A 9,835-nucleotide genomic window follows, 5' to 3' on the forward strand; every position below is an offset into this window, starting at 1 on the left:
TTTACCTTCCTTCTCCAGGTAACTCCTCGATGAAGCCAGACTCACACCGCGGACAGATGTAATCCTGCAACAGAGGGCAAAGGAAAGCCAGGGTAAAATCACTAAAACATACGGCCTAAAGCAGATTATATTGCTTTTAGAAAATAGCAACAGCAGCAATATGACAATAAACACCAAAAAATAAAAACAATAAATTAATAAACTTAAACTGAAAACTGAAAATGACTTATTTTAAAAATACAATAGCTAATTCAATATATATATATATATATATAGCAAGTAATATAGTTAATTAAACTGTCTGTGAATGTGAGCTTTTTATTATTTCCAAGAAACGCAGCAACTTGCTGAGAAACTATATAATTTTTGTATGTCATAAGTCATTAAGAGTCTTATTAAAAGATCAAGTTTATTAAGTAAAATATGAATATACAAAAGACATTAAGTAGTAAGTTTCATGACATGTCTAGTGAGTAGTGTTAGCTATGTCTAGTTGTGATAGCCTGCTGTTAAAAACGCTCCGGTTCCTCGTTTGATATTAGTAAGAGAATGACAGCAAAAGAGCTAGGCTATATTGAGATCTTGTTATGGTGAAATAAAATGACTCATAATGAAACAAGGTCATATTGTCCACCCTAAACGAACGTTAATGAATGTGACTGACAACACAAATAGCCTAAATGATGCTCATTCGATGAGTTTGATGAGGCAGTTGAGGACAGAAATAACTTTCATCTTTGCTGGTTCAGTATTGGTTCCCATCAAAGTCATAATGACAACACTACTTGTAACAACAAGAATGTACACTGAAAAAAATGGTGTGTTGGATTTACATGATTTAATCATGTACATCGGTTCCACATGATTCAATTAAGTTAAACAAACATAATTTGTTCACATAATTTCAACATAATAGAATTAAGTAATATTTAAGTAACCGAATTGAGTAGTCTCACAATTATTTTAATATTGCACCCTATCAACAGTGGTGCACACGGGGGCTTGAGACACTGCCTCTTAAACAAAACACATGCTTATTTTTGTATATTTTTGTTGTCACTTGACTGATCTTTAACACAGTACTCAGTAGCTTTCATTATATTTGCCAGCATTAGCACATCATATATAAGTATGAAATGCTCTTTAATGACATGTGCTGAGTCAGTCCGCAGCCTAAGCAATCGCTCCGCTCTTCTCCACTATGGTAACCCAGTGTAATTTAAATGGTTCGAATAATTTCAACATAATTAAACATTAAACACTAATAAACAATATAAAGTCTTTTTCTCATTTTGCCCAAAAACACATAAAATAACACTTAATTTCAACGATTTTACTCTAGTCGTCAAGTCCCAAGTAAAGCATGCTGGGAACTACAGTTTCAGCAAAAATCATTTTCGAGTACTTAATTGGTTCACATTCACCCCAAATAATTTAATCTCGTAGATTGCACATTTTAGAGAATTACATTAATCGAAAGCAATGAAATCATGTTTAGAAGAGAAACACAAATTTGTTGCGTAGATCACAAATAATACGATTAAGTAAATTGGACAACATGTGTTTTCCTGTTTTTGCAGTGTATATTCATGTTGAGCATTATGCATTAAATAATGTTTGTAATAAAAAAATTATTAAACAAAGAAAATCTAGCTTTTAACCCATTTAAGCCCACCGGCAACAATAGTTGCCGCAGTTTATAGCTGTCATTTTCCTTTTGCAAGTATTTTTCTAAGTAGCATCCATGTTTTATATCTCAATGACACGCAAGAAAACAACCAAATAAAGGATTTCAAGAAAAAAAAAGATGGTATTATTAACTTCCTTCCTGTCACGTGAGGCAGCCAACTTCCCCTACTTCCAGGAAAACATTTACATTATTATATGAAATCACCTACTACAGTAAGCCATTGAATAATATGGGACTATTTTTGTTATATAAATGTAATTTTTTCATTATATTAATTTATTTTCATTTAAGTTTTTGATACACAATGCCCTGTCGGGGCAACTTAATGGCAGCACTTTGTTCTGCACTACAGGGAGTGCAGAATTATTAGGCACGTTGATTTTCTGATCATATTTTTTTTCCAGGCACATTTGACCAATTGCAAACCACAGTAATCCTAATAACTACTATTGATTTAGTATTTAATAATGTATAAGTTATATATAATTGTTCATGAAGGCTGGAAATGAAAAACAGCTTATATTCAGGTGTGCAGAATTGTTTTCAGCAGCATGTTTTCTTTTACAGATTAATTGAGCCAAAAAAGAGATTTAACTCACACTGAAAAGTCAAAAAGTATTAAATGCCCACGAGAAGGATGCAATACTAATGCAATACTAGACATTGCAGTTAAGGCATGACCACTGGACAGTGAAATGCTCGTTGGGTCATCAGGATCTGACAAAAACATGTGGTGAAGAAAAGACACCTGTTAACTGCAAAAGAATTAAGAATTAAGGTGAAGAATTAAGGGTGAAACCATCAGGAACCCTTTAGTCTCCAGCGCCACCATTTTCCAGAGCTGCAACCTACCTGGAGTCTCCAGAAGTGCAAGGTGTCAGGATCTCAGAGACTTCAGTTAGGTAAAGAATCCTAAAAAATGACCCCCACTAGATAAGAATCACAAGCTGAAGTGTTGTAAAATACATGAAGAAGGTTTTTTTATAGGCTTTATGGACAGATAGGTTGAGAGTGACTCTTGAAGGACCAGCACCACATCCTCTAGTACCACTGTTTGAAGAATTCATCTTCCAGAATCTGGCAGTACGTTTTGGGAGTTCATTTTTAGTCCATCTCTGCAAAACGGACTTCAGGATGGACTAAAATGAACTCCCAAAACGTACTGCCAGATTCTGGAAGATGAATTCTTCAAACATGGGCATTTAATACTTTTTGACTTTTCAGTCTGAGTTAAATCTCTTTTTTGGCTCAATTTATCTGTAAAAGAAAACATGCCTAATAATTCTGCACACCTGAATATAAGGTGATTTTCATTTCCAGCCTTCATGAACAATTATATATCACTTATACATTATTAAATACTAAATCAATAGTAGTTATTAGGATTACTGTGATTTGGAATTGGTCAAATGTGCCTGGAAAAAAAATATGATCAGAAAATCAACGTGCCTAATAATTCTGCACTCCCTGTATGTTCCACCACATTAAGACAAATGTATTTGTTGTTTGTTGTGTTTTCATATTCAAAAGATTATAAGATAGATGCCGCTTTTTTGAGTTTGCACCGAATGTTCTTCAACTTTTAAACATAATACATTTGTTTATGAATAAAGATTGATTTGTGGAAAGCAGTTATTTTGAGTTAGATGCCAAATGTTCTCCTCCTAGTCAAATTTGACATTGAAGGGGTGCATACAACATATTTGCCCACCGGCAACTATAGTCACCGCACATTCAAATACGATTTTCAAGAAAAAAAACCCTAAAACCTTGGGAAAATAAATGCAGGACATATTCACACTATTAACATGACTATATGCATGAAACCATTCAGAAAAATTTGGGCACAAATGGGTTAATTTAGCGGTCCATGATGACTGACAGGTTGAAGTTTATCAAGAAAAACAGCACAGGCTGATTTATTTTAATATTATTATTACTTTCGTTGGAAGTTGGAACACAAACTAAGATACTATTTTTGATATAATCCTAAAGGTTTCTGAACCACACACATAGCAGCAACGTCATTGCAACTTTCAAGGTCCAGAAAGGCAGTAAAGACATTGCTAAAGTGTAACTAAAACCTAAAACAACTTTTTTTAGTTAATGATCTGCAAGACTGGGGCTTTATTAATGCTGTTCATTGAGTCAATGTTTTGACATTTGGGTGTTTTAACTCTACACTATATGGTGTATAAATGTCTAAAATGGCTACTGCAGTTGAACGCTACGTGTGTGGTTCAGAGACCTTTAGGATTTCATCAAAAATAATATCTGCATTTGTGTTCCGACAAAAATCTTACGGGTTTGGAATGACATGAGGGTGAGAAATTAATGACAATTTTCTAATTTGAGTGAACTAACCCTTTAAAGATGCTGTCTGTGACACTAATGTTAAACAAAAGACAAAACCACTCACTGCTCTTGACTAGGGATGGGCGATATGGACTAAAAAAATTATCCCAATATTTTCTAGTATTTATTGCGATAACGATATCAATGAAGATAAATGTAGTATCATTCCCCATGTTTTTGGATACAAGTGAGAGCTCAGAAAAACAAACAATGATCTAGTAAAACGTACCTGTTATCAAATAGGCTCCTATAATACATAATACATAATATATTATATATATTATGTGTATATATATATATATATAATTTTTATATATTTATTTTTATGTAAAATTCCACACCAGCCTTTTCAGAAATGGAAAAGTTGCAGATATAATTGTCTTCTGTAAAAGTGCAGGTAATGTTTAAATAGTGCAACTGTGCTGAAAAACATCACAATACAAACAATAATAATTAAAAATCAATGACAAGTTTTAAATGTAAACCGATTCTGTATTTATTCATACACTCATGGTGCAAACAGTGGTAAAAAATAGCAGAAACAGCTAAAATAATTATCCCAAAAATGTCTTCAGATTACAAAAAAGTTGAAAATAATGATTTAATGATAAAACTTCAGTAATTTGAGTTAATAATACCACAAATTCTTCTACTAATAAAAATAAACTGGACTAAGGAATAATGAGCTTCTGGGTTCATGAATATTAATCATGATGTCAGCGCTCATTCAAACTGATTTGCTAAAATCAAAACAGGCGCAGTAATAGGTGCGCGCCAGCCAATGAGATTCCCGTTTGTGCATTCGTTTCTTCCTGTTCATGAAAGGCTGAATAATTCCAAATAAACGCCATTACTTCACAGGAAAATACAACAAAGGATATTGTTTACATGTAGCACATCAATTCTGTGTGGTATAAGACTCTCTCGCTCTCTCTTTGAGTGTGTGTGAAACACTGAGCGCTCTCAGTCGCTAGTGTAATGTGCGTCAAATACACTGCGCATTCATTGAGATGAACTGAAATAGTATGCTTTACCGATCGATTGAGAAAGAGCAAATCTCAAGCGCTCAGTCCAAGTACTCAGCGAGTGAAAATACATCTGTATGGTTCAGATTGCCCTCAGGTAGTCCCTCGTTTAGCTATGAACTCTTCCGCTGCTTCCACCATAGTTGTTTTCGCTCTGCACGTGAGATGCGGATTCAGTGCCGTCCCATCACGCGCTGCGCGTAGAGCTCGCCATCATAAAGTAATAACGCTTAGGGCATCAAGAGACGGCCAGCGGCGGCACTGTGCGGATGGGTCGCGCCATTAACTAGGCTTTATTGTTATTATCGCGGGAAGACAAATTCTTATCGTGGGGAGAATTTTTGCCGGTATATCGCAAACGATAAGATATCGCCCATCCCTACTCTTGACTGAATAACTTTAGTAGTTTTAATAAGAATCAGTGTATATTGATTGTACAGTACAGTGAAGACTATGCATGCAGTGTTTGAAAGTTTAACTCAGGGTTCAGTGACTATTTTAACAGCTCATTGTTTAATGCAATAGTGTGTTTTAAAACAGATAAATAGATAATAGGATTGTTCCAGTCTGGATATTCTCGATAGTACATCTCGATTCAGATTGTGGATCGTGATTGTTTGTAAAAGATCGTGATTTTTGTGAAGATCGCCCACCCCTACCTGCTGATACGCATTCCTGTATAAATAAATGTATAGTACTCTGAACTGCATTTTGATGAATTAATTTTGCAGCATTCCCTCCATACGGAAAAGCCCTGCAGATTGCATCATGATGACCTCCAGCTGACCCCAGCTCAGTGACTGCCGTTCTGACCTGTTTGGGCTCTTTCTAGAGGCTCCGCACAATAACAGGAGGATAATAACGCCACAGAATGATGAAGAGACAAGCAAAAGAGCTTTGTGACGCCGTCCATTCTCTGCCCCGAAACCTCACACAAGGAGCAACACGTGAAGATGAAGAAGATCCTTTTGAAAAAGATCTCCGGCCTCATATTTTCCTGACAGCTGTGTGTATGAAATATAACAGATCTGTGGTTTAAGATTAAATCCTGACGTGTCCTGGCTCATTCGTCGTACGTTTGCAATGTTAGGAATAACATAATCATTCTCCGACCATATTAGCTTCATTTATTATATGAGCGTCAGCAGAAAGAGTGTGACCTTCATTAACACATACTGAGTGTTAAAAACACTCAAATTATCAGCTGATCTCATTTCCATCAGTTTTCGGGTACAGTCAACAAACTGAAAATGAACAGATATTATCATTAGATAGTAGGGGTATAACGATACACGTCATGATATTACGATATTCTAAGGAAAAAGGCTTGCAAAAAATGTACTGTTAATTAAAATGCACTAAATTTGGGGAAATGAATAGGCTTGGACTTGGTGCTGGTACCCAAAGCACAGGACAATGATGACACCAGAATAAAAATATTCATGATTCTGAAGCTGAACTGAATTATTTTAGACGAATATGCTTGCACTCTTGTCACTGACTAGATATATTTAAAATAATTCAGGCCACTTTTTACTGCTAACAAAACACATTTGGCATTATCAGGACCCACAAATATTCCATTATATATATTAGTTTAATGTAGTACAGACACTAAAACTTTTTTATTTGGGGTGAACTATCCACGATACGTATTATTGCGGTATATTGTGACGTGATATATTGTTACACCCCAACGAATGAAAAATCATTGGTTCAACCTCATACTATTTGCAATTATTAGCTAATGGCACTAACCATTAGATCCCACAATAACCAGTCGCACTATATGAATCAAAGATCAGAAACCTAACAGATAATACAAGCCATCAGCATTTCGATCAACTTGTACACATTAGTTATCATTAGTCTCAAAATATTTGATATGAATAGTTAACAAAACGACATGAATCACAGAAAATCAACCATGACACACAAACCTTTTATCAACTTGACCTAAACATAGAAAAATGATAGGCCTAACTTAGTTAAAAACACAACTAACCAGCTGAGCAAAGTCTGTTTCCACCAATTACAGATCAGAAAAACACACAAACCACCAGCACTGAGTCATCAGTCTCTTATTAAAGATAATTAGTTAATAAAACCCAGCTAGTTGGTCTCTCATAACCATTAGTTCTCCCTTCTTATGTCCATGACAGCACAGATCACACACCAAAACCAGGGCTTTGAATATCTGACAGCTTTGCGTGAATCACACTGCATTAATCTCACACTATTTCCTTAATAACATTACTAATTATCCAGCAGCTCTCATAACTAGTTCTCTGTTTTGAACAAGTGAACTGACGATATTAAACACAAGCCAGAACAACTGACAAGCGAAGATGTTAATATCATTATTCAAGATGACTAGTTAGTCAAAGTAACGAGCTCATGTCACAATAACAACCAGCCGGTTCTGCTTTGACAGGACTGGTTTCACAAACAGCAAAGCTCCGGAGAGCCCGGTCATATCTACACGGAGTTCGTCTGATTAAACTCTCATGTCTGCAATTAAGTGTAATTTATTTGAAACCCTCATTTTAATCCTTATTGTTGCTATTGGCAACCAGTTAGCCGTTAGCACAGCTAGCACGGAAAAGCGTTTTTTAAAAGAGGCCGTTCGCTCCGTTACATTCATCCACGCCGATTCAAAGCCTTCGGGAGAGGCTCGTTAAGTCCGCTGACGTCTTACCGGGAGCCGAGGGCTGATCTCTTCTGAACACCGGTGACAGAAGAACCGGCAGGGCCGCGGGGGAGCTTCCGCCATCTTCGCTGCAGGACCGACTGAGAGCGAGAACGAGGCGAAGTATGGAAGCCCGGACGGAGCAATGCTGTGTGAACGCGTACGGACGGCGGGACGCGTTTGGGAAAATAGACAGCGCGACTTTGCTTGACACAATGGGAAAAAAATCGGAACAAAATTAAACATCCTTGAAACAATTTACCTGCAAATTAATCTATCGGATAGGCAAATTTAGTTTTTTAGATAATGTTTTTTTTTTTTAATGTTTAAAAAAAATAAATAATTTAAAATAATTGTAATAATGGTATAAAATGTTCTTATTGCACAACAAGAACAAAAAACACCTAGTGGACCTTAGACTGTAGTGGACAAAACGAAATTATTTTCAACGATTATAATATATAAGCAGGAAGATTTTGCAAGAGTGAATGTAGTTATGTAGTAATTTATATCTAATCGTATACTGAAATTATGAAGTAATAATTCATGCTATGAATATTGCAGATGTGTGTAATGCCATTACAGTCCTGCAGATGGCGATAAAGCATCTACAACCATCGAGAGTGACGTCATTTAACATGAAACAACATGAGCTCATGGAAAGATGTGGTTTCCTTCTTGTTTTTGGTTCTCGAAAAAGAAATTCAAATATATGTCAAGATTATTTTTCATTCGCATAATAAGAAACGGTTTCTGTATGCGAGTACGTTAATATATTATAATATATAATGTTTGTTTGACGTTTAACACACTTTTTTCCTCAAAAGAACACACACACACACACACACACACACACACACACACACACACACACACATAGGCCTACACACACACACACACACACACACACATATAGGCCTACACACACACACACACACACACACACACACACACACACATATATATATATACATACACACACACACATATACATATATACATACACACACATTTGTATGTGTATGTGTGTGTGTGTGTGTGTGTGTGTGTGTGTGTGTGTATATATCAAATACAAAATTTAAATCATGTATGAACGTGCACAAATATATCAAACAGGAATAACTTCATTCAGTTTAGGGTTATTATAATTAACTGAAACCTTTTCATTATGCAATAAAAAATGATCGTTAACTGAAATAAAATAAAATCTATCTTTTAACTTAAATTTACTAAAACTAAAACTGAAAATTAATACTATAGACATATTACACAACGCATAAAATTGACAAAAACAAAAAGTTACATTTTAACTGAAAATAAAATTGAAAATATAACAAGAAAAACTTTGAAAATAAAAACTAAAATATATAACTATAAAATAACACTGATTCTCAGTTTTGGGTGTATATGTCATTTAACAAAAAGCTGAAATTTAAGGATCAGTTTAAGGAGAGCTGCACTTTAACATCAAACTCAAGACAGTCACGATGCAAAAACAACAAGAGTAAAAGTGTGTCTTAAAGTCAGACAAAGAAACTCTTTGAGGTCAATACAGAAGCATGCAAACACACACACACACACACACACACACACACACACACCTGTCAGCTGCGCTGTGAATGAGGTCTGACTGATGTTGACTACATCTGGCCGTCATCATGAATTTATGCCAAGTTACATTCAGAGTTTGGCAGAGACGAGCTGCGGTGAGAGCGCGCGCACCAGTAACTTCACCAGACAATAAAACATATGATCCAGTTCCTCAACAACGAAGCCTTGTTTGTTGTTTATCTTTTAAATGCCACAGACCTCGAAATATGATCATCCTCATGTGAGAGACCCATCCTAAAATTTAAATCTATCTTTTATAAACATAATGAAAAATTAAATATTATAAATCAAAAAATTGTTTCTATTAGGTTACATTATATATATATACATTGCTTGTTATAGCAATGTACTGTTAAATGTATTAATTCATTTTAAATCTAATTTTTATTTATTTATATCAATCACATTTTTCATTTATTTTAATCTAATTTAACCTATTTAATAGATTAATAATAACAAAATATT

This window comes from Gobio gobio (assembly GCF_949357685.1).
Source record: "Gobio gobio genome assembly, chromosome: 6".
Lineage (NCBI taxonomy): Eukaryota > Metazoa > Chordata > Actinopteri > Cypriniformes > Gobionidae > Gobio > Gobio gobio.